Raw genomic sequence first — 22,523 nt, forward strand, 5'->3', positions numbered from 1 at the left:
TCAGCAGACATTAATTTATCAGGGTAATTCTGAAAGGGATAGTGGAAATGACTAGGGATATCATTCTGAGACATCCTTGCCCATCACAATTGCAAACATCAAAAATGAAAAAAAAAAAGAGTTGAGTTTTCAGAGCTAAATACTTTTCTAGTTTTTTTTTAGGTATCTGGTATAAAATTACTTCACTATATGCATTCTCAAATAAATAATTCTATGAATAAAACATTCTTAAGTAAAATACTGTCAACAACATAGACTCGGTTAACACTCACTTTTTCCGAATGCTAGAGATCGGTGTGAAAGTGTTAAAGATAAAAAGACAGAAAATCCAAACATTGTCTGGGACCCAGGTTAAGTGTGATTCTAGAAAATGTCACAGACTCTGTGATTGGTGAGATGGAACTTCACTCTTCAATTATGTTTATCAGAAAGGGTGTTGGTGCAGTGGGATTTTGGAGCAGGACATTTCAAATGCATTTATGATATTTATCTATTTAATACCTTTACCTCTAGTTCATTAATTCTTATTGCAGTAGAGTATTGGATGGCTACATCACTATTTTATTAATATTTATCCATTCTTTTGTTAATAGATGCTGCGGCTCTTGTGAAATTTTGGCTATTTAAGGTAATTCTTCTAATAATCTCTTCCCATAGCCCCTGTGCCTATATGGCAGAGTTTTTCTGAGACATGGAACTTGCCACAGAATTGCTTGGTAGAGACCACATACTTCTTCAGCTTTGTTACATGATGGCAAATGGCTGTCAAAATAGGTCAAATCGCTTTACACTCCCATTTTTAGTATATCAAAATTTTCATTGCTCCCTATCTGACACAATACTTGGCATTCTCAGACTTAATTTTCATTGATCTAATGGGTGTGATCTTGGTTTAAATTTGCATTTCCCAGACTGCTAATGAGGGTGAGTATCTTTTATATGTTTATTGGCCATTTAGTACATCTCATTTCCTCACTTTTTCCTATTTGGTTAATCCTTTACATTTTTGTTTGTTTTAACACACTGACCACTTTCCTACCCACCTCCATTCTTGATCCATTTCTTTCAGTGGCTTTGGGGGGCTCCATGGTATAGTTGACGTTACATGGGATAGGGTGTCCAAAGACTCTGGTTTGATTTCCAGCTCCCTCACTTAAAATTAGCTGTGTGACTTTCCAAACTAACTTAAATCCTCTGTGACTCAGATTCTTCACAAGTAATGAGAAGCAGTAATGATAGCCACTTATTGTTCTATGGGAAATAACAAATGAGATCATGCAGGTGATGGGGTTTCTAAGTTGTTATGCAAAGGATGATTGCCATTTCAGTAATTATTATCTGTCCTTGGTTACATCCTTCTATAAAATCAGGACAGTCTCACCAAGATATTCCCACCATAGTCATAATCAAGGCTGAGGATGAGTTTCTGAGTAGGAAGATAAAAGGCAAGAAGGTAACAAATGCTACTTTCCTCTAAGGCTTTCCCTAACTTTAATCACTGTTAACAAACTCCCTGGCCCCCGAGCATGCTGTGCCAGAAATTCATAGGAAAAAAGAACTAAACTCTCAAGGTTCCCTGCCAGGTCTAGAGAGTAGTTATTTGAATTATAGTGATTAATGTTATCTATTTTTGAGTTTTAATGTGATCTTGCTATTTAGAAACAGAATGAGAACTATTTGTGGTTCTTGGTAAGACTGCATTTTAAAATTTATGGATATTTTCCACTCAGAGCAATTTTTCAAGTCATCAAGCAAGCAGTGATAAAGCGATATCTTTATGGAGCTATGCAGAAGCTTTCTGGATATAAAAGATGAGAGGTCAGTTATCACAGGATAAAACTAACAACCTGACAGTACTCAACTGCTCACTTTAAAAAATGTATATATAGATGCCTAGACATTGTGTAATGCCAAAAGTGTTGTAGATGGATTTGTAAGCAAACATCTGCCTGTTCAGATAGAACTAATTGGGTAGGATATTTATAGACTGTGCTGTATGAATGTGATTTACATGTTGTGAAATAAAAATATGAGCCACCTGGTATACACCATCCGACGGTGCCATGCCAAATCCTGGGATAGACTGGGCTTCAAAGCACAGAAAGAGACGTCATTAGGAAAACTGGCTCTAGCTCAAGCCCCGTTGGCCTATTTAAGAGGGAGAATTGGAAAAGAGTCACTTGATTTCTCTCTCTCTCAATTCATTCTTTTATAAAATGGGAATTAAAATATCTCCTCCATTTCCTCTTTGCCATGGCTACTGTGAGAATGAGATCACCCTTGTGAAAACGCTTTTAATTTTACCAAAGAAAGGTTCTCCACAAAAATAAAATGATGCATTTCTTTTGGAAGCCAAGCATGCATTTTCACCGCCATCTTGCCTGCAAGGTTACATTGTTTCTTATATGGCCATTTACTTTAGGCTTTATTGAGGCCAGATGTTTTAGGGCTACTGACCTGGGGCCCATGGGTCAAATTTGATGTGACTGATGAGCTTGGTATCTCAAATAGGGCTGGTCTCATAAAGATCTGATTCCTAATTAGGGGAATTCAAAGTGCCAGTGAAGGAGTCAAGCTGATGAAGCAGAAGCTTAAAATTGCTGGCCTGTATGAGAATATGTTCCAAGATAGCTGGTCTCTTTCTTAGTCGTGGAAACCAAAATACAATATTGGATACCTCTTGGATTCTTCATCATTTTGGACAAAACAGGGCACTATTCATAAAGCATTGCTTAAAATGGAATTATTTTTGTACCTCTTTTTCCTGCCCCCACATTCGTTGAGTCACTGTGGCATGCAGAAGCTTCCTTTTTAGCGTCTCTCACTTACCACCTGCTGCCTACCTTCCTTAACCAACATCTTGGACTAGGCTAGTCTAACTTACTTCACATTCCATTCTCATCCTATAGTCTCTTCCATTAAATTCAAAATATTCAATCTTTAAAGGTATTGGTTGACACTCTTTACCAGTAAAGTTTCCAACTCATTTTTGTTTTCATCACTCAATAAGCTTCCATTCTTGTGATGCCGGTGTCTTTACTTCCCACAATTTACAACTTGCTCCTTGCCTTTTAGTTGAATTCTGCTATTCCTCTAACCTCAGAGGCACTTCCTTTCTTTGTGTAACTCCATCTCAACTGATTCATTCCTTCCTTCACCTCTTCAAAAACATTTTCCGTTATTCCTGCTCCAACTGCTACTATCTCCTGTTTGTGAGAACAAATTCATCTCTGACTTTCTGCCTTTGTGGAGGTTTTCTACCTGTTCCAAATTTCCCCAACAAAATAGACAGAGTAATATTACTATGTTGAGAACTCCTTAGGATTGAGAATAAATTCCTAGTGAATAAAGAATATAAAGGTTTAGTCAGAGGAAAACTGGAGTAGATTTACTTGCTAACTTTGCTGACTTTACTGTTTCTAACTTACGTTTTTCCAAAGTCATCTAAATTTTGCTGAAAGATAATTCTCACCCACTATTCCCATCCCACCAATTATATGCATTCTGCATTGAGAACTTATTATTTTCTGAGGTTGCTCTCCAGCTAATATTTAACTGGCTTTTCTTTTTTGAATCTTGTGTGTTTGTGTTTTTTATACTCATAATATATAATTTTACTGTAATAGTAAATTTTATTATAATATTGAAATTCATTTTTATTCTATTCTACAACCCTCCAAAACATAATACATTTTGACATGTACTTTTGAGAGTGTGCTACTCAACACTTTAATTAAATTGCAAATACTGGCCCTTGATATGGTTTATTCTCCCAAATGAAGCATTGTGGTATGTCAGGTGGGCAAACGGAATTGAAGTTGGGTCTCCTTGGGTCGCTCTTTGAGCAAGTCACTCAACCTCAGTTTCCTAGTCTATAAAATGGAGAGAGTGACAGCTGTTCTACCTAATTTACAGAAAAGAGATGTCTGTGAAAATGTCCTGTAAATGGTATAGAACTATTATAATGTTACATATATAAATACATATATTAAACTTTTAAACAAATATCTGATAATGAGTGTGAAATAAAGCTTTCCCAAGGATGACAATAAAATAAATAGTTCAACTCTTTCAAGGGAACCTGCAGTACTGTATTAAATTATTTGATAGTTTGCTTGAAGAAATTTGAGGGGAAAGATATGTTCATCCATGGGACTGAATACACCATCTCCCAGGAAGGAAGATGAGTGACTCATGAAAGTATCCTTGGATTCCTCATTCTTTTTTGGAATATAAATACAATGTGCTGTGGCTGGAGGGATCAGATATTCAGGACTGTGTGGCAGCAGTTCAGGAGGCGGCGGGGGGTGGCAGGTGAAACTTAGAACATCCACATGTGATGTCTTGACATATTCTCAGCAATGTCACAAAGTGAGAAACGTCTAGAGAGAAATACTCAAGGAAATAAATGGGCCTTTGTCTTATTTTCTCAGGATCCTTGATGAATCTGTTATAGCGTTCTATGTCTCTTATTGCCCCCAATTTTCCCTTATACCTAAATCTCCCTCTCTCCTCTCTCCTCCCCCCTCTCTGCTTAAATATCAAGACTATTTCCTAGATTTCTGTTGTCATAAAGCAGAAAGATCATTCTCTTGGAATAATTTAAAGCACTATCTAAAATTCCTGAATGGTTGTTTTAGAATGACAGTTATAAAAACAGCCATTAATTGGAGGAGATTCCAATTTGGAAATTCTGAATCTTCTATGCTTCTATTGACTTTAAGCATCTGTCATGCAGATTGCATTACTGGAGACATCCTCCCATTATGCAGAAATGCAAAACACAAATACTTAGGTTATGAAGGTACAAGAGGCAGTAAAAAACGCCTTCATCAGAAAAGTCTTAGTTTATTAATACTGATATGCTACATTTTAAATCACATTATGAATGAAAATGAGGTGAATTGAGCAATAGCACTAAAATAGGGCTCTGCATAATGTTTTTATTTATTTACTTACTTTACATTATAAAACCAAGTGTGGCATATGGAGAGAGCACTGACTCAGGAATCAGGAGATTTATGTTCTTATGCCAGTGATGTCAATAATTAGTGGTGTCAGCACATCTCTGGGTCTTATCCCTCATGTATTCATTAATTTATTCAGCAAATATTTATTATACTCAATGACTACTATGACTCAGGCACCATGTTATAAAAAGAGAAGACTGAAACAGATGACCTCTAAGGTAATTTCTTCACTCTGAAATTGTAAGACACAGTTCTTGATCGCTCTTTTAGCTAAGTCTGCAATTGGTTCCTTTCTTTGTTTTCCCACATCACCACCTGAGGTCAGGTCAGGTGGATGGTAAGTCCCCTGAACTCCTAGAAGTCCGTATGGGGTGAGATTAGGGAACTCCATAATCCCACAGGCTCACTGAATCATGCCATATGCTAAGCTTCCCTTCCCTCCTTCCTTTGTTTTTCCTGCTGGCATCAGGAAGAGCAGCTAAGAGATTGTTGCAGAGGTTCATACTGGTCAAGGACATTAGTGCCAATGGCTGAAAAGCACTGGGCACCGCCTTCCCTCTCTTTCCCTGGCAACTCCTCCTCTATACCCTATTTTCTGATACTTTTTCTTTTCTTTTTTCTTTTTTTATAGTTTATTTATTTTTGAGACAGAGAGAGACAACGTGAGAAGGGGAGGGTCAGAGAGAGAGGGAGACACAGAATCTGAAGCAGGCTCCAGGCTCTGCACTGTCAGCACAGAGCCCGACGTGGGGCTTGAACCCACGAACTGTGAAATCACGACCTGAGCCGAAGCCAGACACTCAACTGACTGAGCCACCCAGGTGCCCCATTCTCTGATACTTTTTCTATTTAATGTCCTTCAGTGCCTGTTCAGAGAAAGGGAATAGAGTCTGAATTCAGTCTACGTTTTCACCATCTCCTGCCTTTTCCCAGCCTACGCTGTGTTTCACTTGCCTAAGCTCACAGCCATGCCCCTATATATGCTCTGTTCTTTCCAGTCTCCTGCTTGTCTCTATGCTTTGTCCCCACTAAAACTCCTAATCACCCTGTGAGGCCAGTTTCACATTTCTGTACCATCTTTCTGGCTCTTTCTGGCCACCTCATATTGTGTTGGCTGTTACACACTTCTCCCTGTGTGTTATTCCTCCTGACAGCTTAGTTCTTCAATCCGTTGTAACCACATTAACAGCACCTTGAATATCTCTGACCATAGTAACTACCATTTTAATACATATAGTATTTATCTGGCACTGACAAACCCCATATTACCCAATTCTTACACAATCTGTATAAAATAGGCATTGTTACCTATAGATACTTTATACATATGAAAACTGAGCCAAGAAGTTATGTAACTTCTCTAAAGTCACACTAATCATTAGATGAGATTTAAACATTGAACTCAAGACTTCCTCATGAATGTTAAGAATTTCAAATCATCTGGGACAAGTGTTGACCCAGGTACTCTTTCATGTACCTCAAATCATATCAGTAGGAACACTGGGTAAAATATCTTTAATTCCTAAATATGAAAATTGAGAGATGAACCGCAATATTCTTTTGATTAGTTAAATTAATGGAGGAAAGCAGTGAAGCAAATAATTGGAAACAGGGGAATCCATCACACTGGCTCAGTCAGCTTCCTGCAGTCCCTCCAAAACAGGCTGCTGGGAAGAAGCCTTTAAGGATGCTGAGGCGGAGGGGTGACAGGGCACTGCAACTCACAAAGCTCTGTAACAATCACGAAACACAAACTCTACTAGAAGTTTTTTCAATAGCAGTGTGACCTTGGGCAAGCAGTTTTCCTTTTTTTTTTTTAATGTTTACTTATTTTTGAGAGAGACAGAGACAGAATGCAAGTGGAGGAGGGGCACAGAGGGAGACACAGAATCTGAAGCAGGCTCCAGGCTCTGAACTGTCAGCACAGAGGCTGATGCAGGGCTTAAACTCACAAACCGCGAGATCATGACCTGAGCTAAGGTCGGTCGCTTAATTGACTGAGCCACCCAAGCGCCTGAGCGGTTTCACTTTCTTTAGTCTAGTTTCTGTTCATGTGAAATGGAAAAGTCAGATGGCATCATGTCTAAGGTGCAGTTTGAAGAGTACCTACATTTTATGAGAATATGAAAAACTCTCCTACTGCCCACCCATAAGGAACTGGGAAACTTCTGTGGCACCATTAAACAGGTAAATGACAAGCTTCTGGGGGCCTACCCCAAGGTTCCAGCAGTAGTCAGTGATTTTAACATTAACTATAGGCAGAAGAATATCAAGATGTTGGCGTGGCCAGTTATTTCTCAAAAGAATGAAAGACTTCTTAATCACATTTTATAATGTCATCTGTGTGACCCTATGCAGACGCCTAATTAAAAGCTTGCTTAAAAAAAAATTATGCCTAATCAGCACACATCCAACAATTATTCCCTGGCAGATGTGAATTAGTCCAGTGAGCTATTTACATTTCCTTTGTGTTTGGCTTTGTGTGGTAAGATCTATTTAAATACTTGCATTTTACTTTGTCGGAGAAGAGAAAGAAAAGAGAATTTAAAGGCATTGATTATTTGCTGATTTGGCAAAGATGAAACAACACTTCAGATGAAAGCTATAAGTAAAGGCGCAAAAAGAAAGCACAAAAGACTGGTTTTTGCAAAGCTCCGAAGAGCAGAGGCTTTCTAAATAGCTTGCTCACTTTAATTCAGTAACATGAAATGGTCAATGAATCTGTCATTTCTCTAAAACAATGTAATGAATTTTAAACAAACACAAAAAAGACAAACACGTTATCAGAGGAATCCTGTAAAATGAAAATTGTTCTTCCATCGAAAGGGAATTTATGGTTTCTCTGGAAGAAAATAAAAACAAAAGAATTTAAAAATCTATCTTAAAACCTTGGCAAAATGAAAGTTTATGAAAGCAAGATAAAAATGCAGTTCCTTTGTCCTCTCCTGTGTATTACAAATACACACGAGAGCAGAGGCATCATAGAAATATGCTCAACCAAAACACAACCCCCTCATGAAAACTCAAGCTACAGAAGTACTTTGAAAGGAAGAGTAATTTTATTTGGGTGGTAAGCAACTTGCATGCTTATTTTCAAATAGCATTAACTATAGTCCTGAATGAATATGGTTATTTTTTACATAGATGGATCCACCCAACATGGCATGCTCATCACCACCTTCTGAACTTACTCCAACACAGTATCAAATGGTTATATGTCCCCCTGAAATGGTGGGGGCAGCTGGCTGGGGGAAGCTGGGAATTGTGTGTGGACATGCTTTCCAACAGTTTACTCAACCCACGATTGTGGATTGCCAGACATTCTGACTGAGCAAGAAAAATGTATAGCAAGGAGAGATGAAAAGGACAGAGGTGTCCATTTCATTCAGACCACTGCCTCCTGCCCAAAGGTTTCTAAGTGTTTGCTACCAACGTGCACTTTTTTAAAAAAAATATTTTTTATTTATTTCTAGGAGAGAGAGAGAGAGACAGCGTGAGCAGGGGAGGGTCAGAGAGAGAGGGAGATACAGACTCTGAAATTGGCTCCAGGCTCTGAGCTGGCAGTCAGCACAGAGCCCGACGCGGGGCTCGAACCCACGAACCGCGAGATCATGACCTAAGCGAAAGTCAGATGCTTAACCGACTAAGCCACCCAGGCGCCCCAGTAAACGTGCACTTTTAAGAAAGATAGAGGCTGTGTTTTTTTATTTGGAGGAAAGAAGAATTTAGTTTTTGATACTGTGAAATTGGTACTAGAACAAGGAGGAATAACCTATTTCAAGATGCCAGAGAACATTCTGCAAAGTTGTTCCCTTGAATTACTTTTGAAAAAAAATAATTAGCCTATATGTTCCTGTGTGAACTGGGTGCCGTCTTGAGCATCCAGACTGAAGGTAGAGGATGTCTATTTTGGGGTTGTTCGGCCAAGGAAGCTCTCACCCCTACATCTTGATCACCCTGTATGGTATTTCTGGAAAGTGTTCTGACTGGTGCTTCCAAGGAAAGCCAATCAACAATCCCTAATTGGTAGTGTAACATTAGATTGTGTTGATCTACTCTTTCACTCTCTGCACGTGAAAAATTGCAGAGCCCCTGCTGCCTTGCTGAAATGAGGGCTGCCAGAATATTCCTCCCATATGGACTTATGAACTGGTGCAGCTTCAAGTTGCTGAGCTTCATCAAATGGCTGGCAGAAAGAACAAATATGCCATGCTAAAAATGTGACTGTATATTGCATACACATGGGTCCAAGGCTTGGTGAGAAAGCCATTCTAATGTGTTAAGAGGGAAACAGACTTGGCAGATGTGAATCTTCACTGACAGACTCTGATCATTCAAACTTGGACACTTTAATTTCCAATTTCACTTTCTGAAAGAGCAATATTTTATACAAGTATCAAAAAGTCAGTCTGCTCATTGGGCCATATACACCAAATATTGCCAATTGAAAATTCCTCAAACACAAGGAAAGGGGGAAGAAAACTTTTTGTCTTGGCTGCACTAAAATTTTGGAATCCAGAGAAAGATGGTAACTATCTCTTTGATTTAGGTGAAGAGAAAGGGAAAATCAACATGGTTTCTCATAATATCAGACATCCAAGACTTCCTCCATAGGGCATGTACCTTCCCATAACCCTCTCTGTGCCAGACATTGTACACAGATTCTTGTGGGGATGAATAATGTCACTAGTCTAGGAGTTTCAGGAAAATATGCAGCAATTTCCCATAATGGGAGATTATTCTATTCTCAGATGCAACAGACAAATGACACAGAGAAAAACAATATAATCCCCTGCTGTTCCCAATGTTACAATTATTATACCATACTGAAAATGATTGGAATAAGCTGAGAATCATCCTGGAAGATTTTAAACTGTCCCTCCCTCTACCACCCCCATTGAACATATAGATCCAAGTGTCTGTGTTACCTCGCTCACTTATGGGTTACAATACGTTTTGCATTCCAGCCAAATACAGTTAACAATAGTCAAAACCATGAAAATTTCCTGCTTTCTAGACCCAAATCTAGTAATAATTTTATAATTATATTATTAACACTTTATTTTATTTCAAGTTCTTGCAAATCAGAGTAAAATGCAAGAGTCCTAACCAGATAGTCCCAGATTAATCAATTGAAAAGTAAAAGTTTTACACAGCCTCTTGATTTTCTTTTTGGTTTAGATAATACAAAAGCAGTCCACTAACTCTTTTCTACTGAAAATATACATGGTTGGAGGTCACAGAGCAGTAACTAAATTGGCTAATAACAATAGCTGCTATTTATGTGCTAAGAATAATAAAACTGTGTGCCCAAAATTCTGCCAAGCACTTTACAGACTTAATCTCACTTAATCCTTGAAATAACCTGGTGGAGAATATACTGATCCCATTTTGTAGATAAAGCGGTCATATCTCAGCCAAACTAAGTACCACAGTTGCAAAGTACCAGAGCTGCATCAATCTCTACTATGTTTGGTGTTTCTAACTATATGTATGCTTGGTTATATAAATTTATGAAATTTTAAGATTCATTTCATCGATTTGCTTGACATTTCTTAAGACTTAGACTACCAGTTAATTATCTGGAATTTTGTTTACCCAATATCACATTTTGACTGCCTGAATTGAATGGCTATTTTGGCATAATGTAAATGGCTATTTTGGCATATGCAATATTTACCATGGAATACAAGTCTAGTTTTTATGGACAAATTGTAGCCCACATGAAGAAATAAAAGATGATAGAATTATCTATATTTGAATGGGCTGGCCAGCTGCCCAAGTGTAAAGGAAATAAATCAAAACAAAATGAGGACAAAATGCCAAGCTACAAAAGAGGACCACTGGGAATACAACTTTGAGGTCATAAATATCTAATAAATACAGGAAAAAAAAAGAACAAAACATAGCATATGAGATAGTTAAGCTTTGAAAATCTGGCTTTCATAAATCCTGAAAGGCTTAACTACTAGGAACAGGACTATGGATTCCAAGTAACTGAAATCAGGGTTGATAATTTGAATGGACCCAAGTATGGGAAGGGCAATTAGCTCATTAGCTAACTGTAAAGCATCGGTTTCCTTAGTTTTAGAACACAGGGAGCAGATATTTAATTGTTGTTTTTTTTTGTGCATTGTATTTTCAATTTTAGTTACACAGACATGCTAACTTTTCTACATAAACAATAATCAATGATGGTTGAAGGCATGTAATTGTAAACCATTCCCCATTTTGACTTCTACTCAGGAAACTGACACAGAGAAAGCATAAAGTCACACTTGATATCCATAATTACTGGCTTATGGAAGCAAGAGATCTAAGGATTTAGTCAATGAATAATATAAAAATACAGTCAGGAGATCATAAATATTTATTACTACATCAAAAGTCCGCTAGTCAATCTTTCAATAATTCCTTCAGCATAAAATACTTGAGTCAGAATATTGTAAAAAATATTAATTAAAATTCAGACTTAGCTCTGAAAGGATGGAAAATAAGAACTATATAAAATATTTTCTGCTACAAACCATTTTATCTAATTTTTGCCTTAGTTTTATTTTTCCCTATGGGTTTGATTATAGGTTCTTAAGTTTATTCACCTACTAAATACACAATTATCATGTTAAATCTGACAAGGCATTTACCTGCTTTGTGAAGAAGGATTAAAGCTAAGAGGTAGAATTTTGCTTTTTGTAAAGGCAAATAAAATACAAAAATAAACTTCACTACCTATTTCACTTAATTAAATGTTTTCCTTTGTTCAGCAAAAATGTTCTCATAAATTCTTTACTATTTTTTTAAAGTCTGGAAAGATGGACTAACACTATTTTTAACTGTAACTTTACTAACTATGGTTGATTAACTCAATATGTACCGAAGATAATTGTAGTTATGATGTATCTTGTATATCCTATGTATACAAAATATCTTTGTTTTTGATACATTAAAAACTGAAGAAATATTGAAAATATTAAGTTTGCTAGTAAAATTGTAATAAAATTCATGGTAGGAGAGAAGGTAAGTAATGGTTTGTAAATTCTAGTAGATGGGGATGCTTGCAAACACAGAGGTGAGGGGCTAGAGATACAAATTTTGGAGTCATGATCATAGAAAGCTAGGTCATAAACTTTCACTTCTGATTTCTTCTGTTATTTCTCTATGGATTTTGTATTTAAAATGATTTTGAACTTCAATTCCTTTAAAAAAATTTTTAATGTTTATCTATTTTTTGAGAGAGAGAGGGAGACACAGAATCTGAAGCAGGCTCCAGGCTCCCTGCTGTCAATACAGAGCCCAACACAGGGCTCAAAGTCAAGAACTGTGAAATCATGACCTGAGACGAAGTTAACCAACTGAGCCACCCAGGCGCCCATATTAATGAGAGTTTTAAATCAGCATGGGTTAACCAGTGTAACTCACATCAGATTAATATATTTTTAATCATAATACAATAATTTTGATGTTTTAGTATGCATTCAATAAATATTTATGGGGTCTTTACCATGTGCTCTGAGAACGGCCCAGCAGGTGCAAAGATGAGTAAGACTTAGTCCCTAACCTTAAAATACTATTAACTGTAACTCAAAGTGGAAAAGAAAACTAGCATATAGTTACTATAGATAAATGCATGATTTTCCTTCAGTATTTCAGTGAAATATTAGAAATAAGCAGTGCTCACCAAAATACCAAACAAAACAAAATTTAAAAAAAAAAAGAGAAACTCTTATCCTTTCTCTGGAGTCACATAGAAAACAGCTATCCTTCTCATTTATCTAGTAGGCATCCAGTACAGCATCAACACAGAATCAGGGATCAAGGACACTTGCTGAAGGCACAGGTTTGTAGCCATGCAATATCTTAAAGTATGTGCTATCCAAGGAAGAGCTATTTAAAAGCGCCCCGGGTTTGGGAAATAGTGCTAGATGCGGAGGGGTACTTTCAGGGAAGTACCAATTGAAAGAGTATAAAGATTGGGGTAGTGGTCAGTGACTGGAGCAGGGAATGACAGGGGAATTGGTCTCATACTATTTTATTAGTTGACTTTTACTCTTTTACTTATTTAATACAGCATAAACCTTGCATAAAATCACATTCTTTGGATTGATCATAGTTCTTCAGTTGTGGGATTATTTTTCCTGTGACTCAAATTGTGGCATCACACGTCTTGGTTAAACACAGAGATACAGTTCATGTCAGAATATGTTAGATTAGATACAGTCAAAAAGTATTTGTCTAGGGGACGGTAATAGGCATCCCAAGTAGATAAACTGGTTTGTTGATGCTAAGGCTTTGTGGGTAAGTTGTGACAGACCATTCTGTGTAGCGTGTGTGTGTGTGTGTGTGTGTGTGTGTGTGTGTGTGCATATTTCTATTTGAATTCTCTCTTATTCTCTCACTGTTTTAGACAGAGTCTTATTTATCTGTTAAATGTTACACATTTATTGCATTGTGCCTTTGAGACGTTTATTTAATGTTGGGTTAAACACCTGGTTATTTTCAGGTGAAAGATGAAAAATCATTGTTCCTGGGTTTTAGCGTGCAGAAAAGGTTATAGTTTTCATTAATTTCCCCTATTTATGGTCTACTAACATGAATTAAATACAATAAATAGTCATTGGCTTTTAAAATATCACCTTAACTGAGGTCTTTTGGGTTACTCTGCTGAAACAGATTTATTGCTATTAGGCCTATTACAGACGCTATGAACTATAGCAATAACTATTTTGGATTGACATGAATTCTATAGAAGACTCTGATCCATGATTTAATCAATTATCTGAGTAAAGCTCAAGCTAGACCATGATTCTATAAAAGAATTGCTTAGCCATTCTTTCCCCTGCAAGCAGGAGGGTATTGCTTTTATAAAATGTAAAATATCCTGTCAGAGAAAATACAAAATTTAAAGTCATTTATTACAGACATGACATACTAATGAGAACATTTAAAAACGGTGGTCAGGCAACTCAGCCACCATGCACTTCATAATTTATAGGTATATTTTATTTATTCAGGTTAATAAAGGATGTGTTTGACATATTATCAGACTGACCTTGTTTCTTGGCAAATACTGTCTTAAAGTCTCTAGAGCTAATTCCATTGCCAGCCATTCCTTTCAAGGATGGCTTGTTATTGTTCTCCTGGAAACAATTAACAGACTATTGTACAGAAGAACATGTACTTCGTCCTGAAATTCTTTATCAAAAAAGGCCCCCCAAACAAAGTGGTTGCAAACTTTGACTCTTGAGACTATTAATTTGAGAACTTTTTTCTGTACTTAAATTTTAGGATATTCAATTATGCCAATATATTGGGTTGAGAAAATCATTTTAAAAGGAAATGTAGATAGGATTCAGCTTAACCTTCTACATTATTTCCACTGATGTCTACTTTACTGGACAATGAGATCTGATGCTCAATTTGACATAAACATCAGTCCAATCATCATAAAAGATACACTTTTGTTTAATATTTGGGACTTATTAAGGCTGCAAATCAAGCAGAAGTATTATAGACTTTCGTTTTTTTTTAATCAGTAAAGCTTAAAATCAACAGGATTTTCTAGCTAAATATTCTAATTGATCTAGCTTTATCAGAGCTTTATTTTACAATACAATTTCATTTAGATCACAAAATCCTAGTAAAAGGATTATTATAAAATGAATTTATTTAGTACTTAAGCACAGAGCTTGATTAGAAATTGTGTACAAAAAATTACATATCACGAAGTCCCTCTTTTCTAAAGGGTATAGTCTCAGGCAAAGGTCAGCAAACATTTTTCTGGAAAAAGCCAGAAAGTAAATATTTTTGGCTTAAAAGCAATGTGATCTCTGTAGCAACTACTTGGGCCTGTCATTATAGCACAAAAGCAGTCATAGACAATATGTGAATGAAGGAGTTTGGCTGTTGCAATAAAACTTACAAGAACAGGAAGTGTACCAGAATTGCCCAGGTTGTCATAGTTTGCCAAACTTTGTCCCAAGGGATATTCATGGCACAGAACATAGCACTGCTCACTGGCTTTTGGAAAGGGTTTGTATAGAGACTCCAGGTGGTATCAGAATCAAGACAGGGAAAATTAAAGTCAGGGAGTGTCAACCACTGAATGGGTTTAAGTCTCCAAGGCACTGATTATATTATAAAGTTGTTCCAGCACCATCGTATAAACTCTATGATTTATATAATACTTTTCCACATAGCATCTTTTATCAGGAAGATTATTATGCCTGTTTGATAGAATAGATATTTTATAGAATGCGTAAATTGTTTTGAGCAATGATTGTTGCTCAAAGAATAAAATGGTACCAGACTCATATCCTGTGATTTCAAGTATTCCAAGTTTATTCTTCTAAAAGAACTCACTGTGAGAATTCTTTTAAGAAATGAGAGTGAATGGGATAAATCTTGGAACATGAAAGCCAGGCAGTTGGCCCATGTTTTAAAAGGAAAAAATGTTTCTAGAAATTGTAAATAGGCAAGTAAGATTTGTTACTCTTTTAGAACAGATTATTAGGAAAATTGTTCATGAGCACTTAGAAAAGAAATGGATAACTGGTAGCAGCCAGCATGGGTTGACTAAAAATTAGTTATTCTTTTTAAAAAAAATTTTAAATGTTTATTTTGAGAGAGAGAGAGAGAGCGAGAGCAGGAGAGCGGCAGAGAGAGAGGGAGACAGAATCAGAGACAAACTCCAGGCTCTGAGCTGTCAGCACCTCGCCTGATATGGGGTTTGAACTCACAAACTGTGAGAGCATGACCTTGACCAAAGTCAGAGGCTTACCAACTGAGTCACCCAGGTGCCCCCAGTTATTCTTATTTAACCTGATTTATTTTATGATATGAAGTTATTAGGACAGTTCCACAGACATGGAGTGTTGTAAGTTAGTAAGACATTTAACAAAAAATCCTTGATGGAAATAAGTTGGAGAAATATAGCCTGGAAATATCCCAGGATACTTCATACTTGTTGATTTTTTTCAACACTTTATTGAGGTACAACTGACATACAAAAAGTGGTACATATTTAATGTATCTAAGTTGATAAGTTTGGAGATAATTATGCACCTGTGAAACCATCCTCACAATCTATGCCATACATATATTTATCATCTCCAAAAGTTGTCTCATTTTTTTGTGTGTACAGAAAATTATTTGTTATTATTATTTTTTATGTGATAAGAACATTTAACTTCTATTCTTTTCACACATTTTTAAGTATACAATATGTTATTGTCAATGATAGGTTCTATGCTTTATTGTAGATCTCATTTTGTATAACTCAAACTTTGAATGCTTTGACTAATACCTTCCAGTTTTTCCCTCTCTCCAGCCCCAGCAACCACCATTTATAGTTTCTGAATAGAACCCACATAAATTGATAAATGGATTAATGTCACCATGCCATTGGATGATTCTAAGTGTGACTGAATTTAATATGTGTGTGTATATCTATCTATCATCTATCTATCTATCTATCTATCTATCTATCTATCTATCTATCATCTATCTATCTATCATCTATCTATCTATCTATCTATCTATCTATCTATCTATCTATCTATCTATCATGAATAGATCAAACATGAGTGAATAATTAAAAATATGTCCACAAAATATATAAATCATAAATCTGGGAGAAATGTGATCTCACAAACTGTGAGATCATGACCTGAGCCGAGATCAAAAGTTGAACACTTAGTTGACTGAGCCACCTAGGTGCCCTGAAATTCTATATTTCTAACAAGCTCCAGAGATGCCACTGTTGTGGTCCATGACAGGCTTTCAAGAATGGACTCAGGAGTCCTAAAGACCTGCTCTACCACTTACTGCTGAATGTCCTTGAAACTTAGTCAATGTCTCAATCAAATCTTTGTAATCTATTTAAAAGAGATAATAATACCTATATCTCACAGGACTATTGTGTGGATTAACTAAGACAATATATATTGGCACATAGAAAGTCCTTAATAGGTTTCAACTTCCTTTCCGCCATCACTTCCTCATTATTAGCTGTATATGAACTGAGGTGGATGACCACCTTTCAGGAGTTCTGAAAGAGATTCTTGCATTTTGCAGTCTTATAGACAATATATTAAGTTATAAAAGTTGAAGTTTAATGGCTCTTTCCTGTCTTTTCCTGACTTCAGCTCTAAAGAAGACACACACAAATTTGGTACTGCCACTTCACTCACCACCACCTCCCCATTCCCCACTCCCTGAAATCTGTCTTTTGAAGAGGGTATTTGAGAATTGATTATAAGGCAATGGCTTCTGGCTTAATTAGAGGAGTTATTTCCCTTTCTACAAAGGAGGCAGTTACTCAAATCACATTGACTACCTGCTCCTGCAGCATCATGTATTGGAGCCAACCAAGAGATCGTTCTGCTTCCAGCTTAAATTCCCAGAAGCCACCCTGAAGCCTGCAAACTCACCATTTCTCAGCTGGTGTTTAGAACTGCTGTTGGGTTTGATGTCTCCTTCAGGTGTCTTGTGTGAGACAAGTCTTATGCTTTTCAGTATTTAATCTCTCTACTGATAGTAGTTAAGCACTGTCTCAGATAATGACAACTTCTGCCATTGGAGCCAAAAGAGCAAGAATTTTGTCTGCATTGTGTTTGTGCTCGCTTAAACTACAACCATAGCCTCGGTGGAACATTCTGGGCATGGCCACACACACACACACACACACACACACACACACACACACACACACACACTGACTGACTTTTTCCGCACTCAAAGGGATGCACGTGGACCATGGATCAGCCTCTCTTTGGCTGTTTCATGCCAGGGTTCATCAGCTCCTACCTGGCTTCTCTCTTCTTCCTTTCCTAGCTGCAGCTAAGATGCCCTGAAGTCATTTAATTTAGGCTATAATTCACCTGGATGCTGCAGTTTCAAGCCTGATGTTCAGCCTGGACTCTTCTGCTGACTAAATGTCCTTTTTAAGACCCAGTTTCCAGTTCTCTTTTGACATTTTAAAACTGAAAAACAGCCAATCCTATTTTTAAAATAATTAGAGAACTGTGCAGTTTTATCTTTAAATTGCTATCCAATCTAGGCTGCTCTATTGCTGGGAACTTTTGACAAATACTCCTTTATTCATGTGTCCACCCCTCTCTGCATACCCTCCTCAGTGTTTGGGCAAGTCCCTCCCACTTTCTTGGGGGAAAGTGCAGCTCCCCTTTTTCTGAGAATCATTCATTTCCCATTTGGAAAAGCTAGTCAGGTTTATTTAGCCAGAAGTCAATGAAATATATTTGTCAGTCTTTAGCTGAACTTTTGAAATGGTGTAGTCTCTTAATGTATCCTTTCTCCAGTTGATTCAGGCAAGGTTTTATAGGGAAAAGGGCATGATACAGTTTACTGAGCTATGATCACTAGCTCAGGACATGAGTTCTCATTTGACTCCAACTGTGGTTTGGTCATCAGTGGAAAAATGTGGCTACCTGTCATCAAAATGGGAGCAGAAGCAATCATTTGTATGCCCACTAACTAAAGGGCCTTGGTTATATGGTAGAAGGATCTTCTTAATTCCCCTCAAAACTATTATTGCTTGAATTAATGGCCAGGAATTTATGGTTCTGAATTCCACTGCAGAAATAAGTACAGAAAATACACACTAAGAATAAAATGGTTTACAATTTTTAAAAGCACACTTTACAGTTCAAATTCTGATAGATATAGGCTAGATGCTGGAGAAATAAGTTTTGTCCAACTGGCGATGGACACTCAAAATGGTTTAATAGCTTGTGAGTAACTCTGACAACTTACAAGATAGCTTTTATGAGCCAAGGCAAAATAGACTCACTGAAACCATTCTTTCAAGTGCATGATTCTACACAGAGATGTTTAGTGACACCTGGATTCCAACAATACCAAAACATTGCAAATTAGAAACTGTTAGCCATGTGGGCAGAATAGAGCTTTTAATCTATTCTTAGCACTTGTTTTGGGTTCTCAGATTTTTGGTAAACTGGTTACATAATTTTGATGAATTATTTCACCTTTCTGACTTTCTGTTTCAATAAGAGAACAGCACAATTTTTTCAGTGCCTACTATTTACCAGTCACTTTGCTGGTGCTGAGGATAATAAAAAGAGATGATGCTTTTTTAAATCTTTGTTATATGCCAGGCACTGCACAAAATCTTTAATATGAATTATCTGATTTGACCCTCACAAGAACCTTACGGGTAGAAGGTTCTTGTGAGGAAGAACACATTTCTTCCTAGAAATAATGTTATGTCCCTGTTTAGGAGAGGTAGAAACTGAAGCCTGGGGAAGTCAGTAACTTGCCCATTCTCACCACAACCTGCACTCCTAGCGATTACATATTACTGCCTCCTGGTACTCTTAAGTTGATCAGTGGTACTTAAACTTTAGTATGATTGCAAATCACCAGGTTATCTTGTAAAAATGCAGTTTCTTTTCTTCTTTTAATGTCAACAAGAATGTTTAAAATAGTCTTACTAGGGGAGCTTAGGTGGCTCAGTCGGTTGAGTGTCCAACTTCGGCTCAGGTCATGATCTCACCATTCATGGGTTCAAGCCTTGTGTCGGGCTCTGTGCTGACAGCTCAGAGCCTGGACACTATCTTTAGATTCTGTGTCTCCCTCTTTCTCTGACCCTCCCCTGTTCACACTGTCTCTCTCTCTCTCAAAAATCAATAAAACATTAAAATATTAATAAAATAATCTTATTTATAATATGCAAATTGTGGCATAGTCATACAATGGAATATTATTCAGCAGTATAAAATAATAGACTCCTGATACATACATGCATACATACATATGTTTTTTAAAATTTTTAAACAATTTTTTTTTGCAGAGCGAGAGTGTGTGTTCATGAGTGAGGGACAGGGTCAAGGAAGAGATGGATGGAGAGAGACAGGAAGAGAGAGAGAGAAGAGAGAGAGAGAATCCCAAGCAGGCTCCATGTTGAGCATGGAATCCCAATGTGGGGCTCAATCCCATGACTCTGGGGTCATAACCTGATCTGAAATCAAGAGTCCAATGCTTAACCCACTCAGCCACCCAGGTACCCCTCATTTATATATTTAGATTCCATTGATAAGAAGTTCTAGGCCAGGCAAATCGAATCTATGGTGATCAAAACCAGAGAAGGATTTGCCTATGTGAGATGCAGACTACTAGCAAGCAGCCCAGGAACACTTTCTTGGAGGAGGGAAACATGTAATATCTTGATTTTGGTTGATTTTGGTGATTATATATGGGTGTATATATTTCTCTAGATTGATCAAATGATATATTCAAGTTATATACATTTCACTCCATATACATTTTATTTCTATTTAAAAAATAAATTGGGAATATGGGGCATTTTTAAAAGACAAAACTATTTCTTTCTAAAATTTAAATTATATTACTACCAGTAGTTAAAACTATATCAGGCCCTAGATGAGCTATTTTTCCCCTTTACACTACACCATCAAATCAGAAGTATGCTGTTTTTAGTGTTAAAATATATTCCATCTCCAGAGAACCCACATTTGAGTCAAACGTTGACCTTGAATTTCAAGCACTTTTTACAAATACTGAAAATTATAAGCAACCACACCAAAAAAGACAACCATGTGAAGACAGGATATGTTAATAAGCTTGATTGTAGTAATCATTTCACTATATATACCTAAAACAAAGTCTTAAGTTGTGTACCTTAAATATATGCGACTTTTATTAAAAATGTTTTTATAAGATTTATAAGATAAAATGCAATCAGGGCAAAATGCAAAATTCTGCATTTTGACTTCTGTCGAAGTCCAAGATGACTTCACACCCCTGTTCATGGGTCATAGTTTGAGTTAGCAAGGTCCCAGAGCTGCAGTTCATACCCTAACTTGCACAGTAGAAATACCTGGAAGACTTTTAAAGATTTCTATGTCTAGGCCACATTTTACATCAATTCAATCAGAATCTCTGGGGCTGGAACTCAGGCATGAATACATATTTTTAAAGTTCCCTAAGTAAATCCACTGCTTGTAGAAATCAATTTAGTAGCTCAATATTAGCGTTAAAAATAATAAAATATAGTGCACTGTATTCGTAAACTAAGTGAACTTAACTCAGTATGAAAAGTGAAATATTTTTTCAGTTGTGTGTGTGTGGGCATGTGTGTGTGTGTGTATGTGTGTATGTACTGAGGTCATGGTATAAAATATATTCCTTATTTTGGGTCCAAGTAAAAAATATATATTTGAAAGCTACTCTCTATAAGGAATATAATTTTCTTTTTTTCCTTCCTTTCCATTTCTCTCTCTTCCTCCTTCACTACCTCCATATTTTGCCTTATTCTTAAAGGGATTTAAAGGAGATGACAAATAGACACACTTTATTAAGATATTAGTCTTGGGCACCTGGATTGCTCAGTCAGTTAAGCTTCTGAATCTTGGTTTTAGCTAAGATCAGGATCTGAGCTAATAGTGCAGAGCTTCCTTGGGATTCTCTCTCTCCCTCTCTCTGGCCCTACCACACTGGCCCTGTCTCTGTTTCTCTCAAAATAAATAAATAAATTGAAAAAAAAAAGGTATCAGTCTTGTTCACCAAAAGCTCAACGCCCAGTAGCGCTGTCAGATAATCTATAATCCAAAGGGGTAGGGGCTCTATAGGATATATGATGAGATTTCTTGGGAGCCCACATAAGGACTATGGTGAATTGCTATCCATAAGATTCAAGTGTAACAGAAAAATTGACATATGATCTGTGTCCTGAATAGAGATCTGACAAGTTACAAAGGAAGGAAATGAATTCTAAAAATAGGATTCCTTGTGCCTCAGGCAAAATCAAGGCATGGTCTGCATTTCATCAGCAGGATTAAGATAAATCTGGAGATGATGGCAGTAATGAAAACCTGTGCTGAGATGAAGTTCTGTGGGGTTCTGTGGTTCCTGGTATTTACAGTAAAATATATGCTGGAATGGCCAAGAAAAGGAAGAAGCCAGAGCTCAAAGCTGGAGAAGCAGCACCAAATATTGGTTCTAAAGTGAAGGAGGAAGAAAAGGAGGAAGGGGCTAGAATAAGAAATGAAATCAGGTATTGGTGGTGAAGAGAAGTATAAAATCAGCTTACATGAGTGGTTTAGAATTTTAAAAAAGGCAGAATTAACGAACATCAGAGCTTTGTGGGGTTTTTACACAAGTGGATGGGTTTCATGAGAAAGAAGCTGAGAGAGTTCGTTGTAGGGATGGAATCAGTGCTGCGATATGAATTATTACGTTATAGTGGAAGACACAGTATGCCAAACTAAGGCATTGTTCTTGTTTGTTTTATAATCCCACACAATCCTCAGAGGTTTACATGAAAGAAGTGGCCTGATCAGGCTTTTTTTTCTTTAAAGATAGAACTATCTGGAGGTGAAGTTGGGTTTGATTACAGCACAGGATGCCTACTTGTAGGAAAACATGATGAGGTCCTGAGGCAGGAGCTAATGAAGGAGAGGAGGCTTATTTTTTAAAAACTCTATGTCCAACATGGGGCTTGAATTCATGACCCCAACTGAGATCAAGAGTCACATGGTCTACTGACTGAGCCAGCCA

General features: G+C 36.9%; 1 protein-coding gene across 1 annotated transcript in view; it reads right to left on the reverse strand.

The window, feature by feature from the left end:
* The window catches only part of MAGI2 (membrane associated guanylate kinase, WW and PDZ domain containing 2), a 1,134,938-nt gene that overhangs the window by 252,399 nt on the left and 860,016 nt on the right, over window positions 1-22,523 (reverse strand). The window lies entirely within an intron of this gene.

The sequence above is a fragment of the Hyaena hyaena genome, unplaced genomic scaffold (assembly GCF_003009895.1).
Source record: "Hyaena hyaena isolate Hyena2069 unplaced genomic scaffold, ASM300989v1 scaffold_152, whole genome shotgun sequence".
Classification (NCBI taxonomy): domain Eukaryota; kingdom Metazoa; phylum Chordata; class Mammalia; order Carnivora; family Hyaenidae; genus Hyaena; species Hyaena hyaena.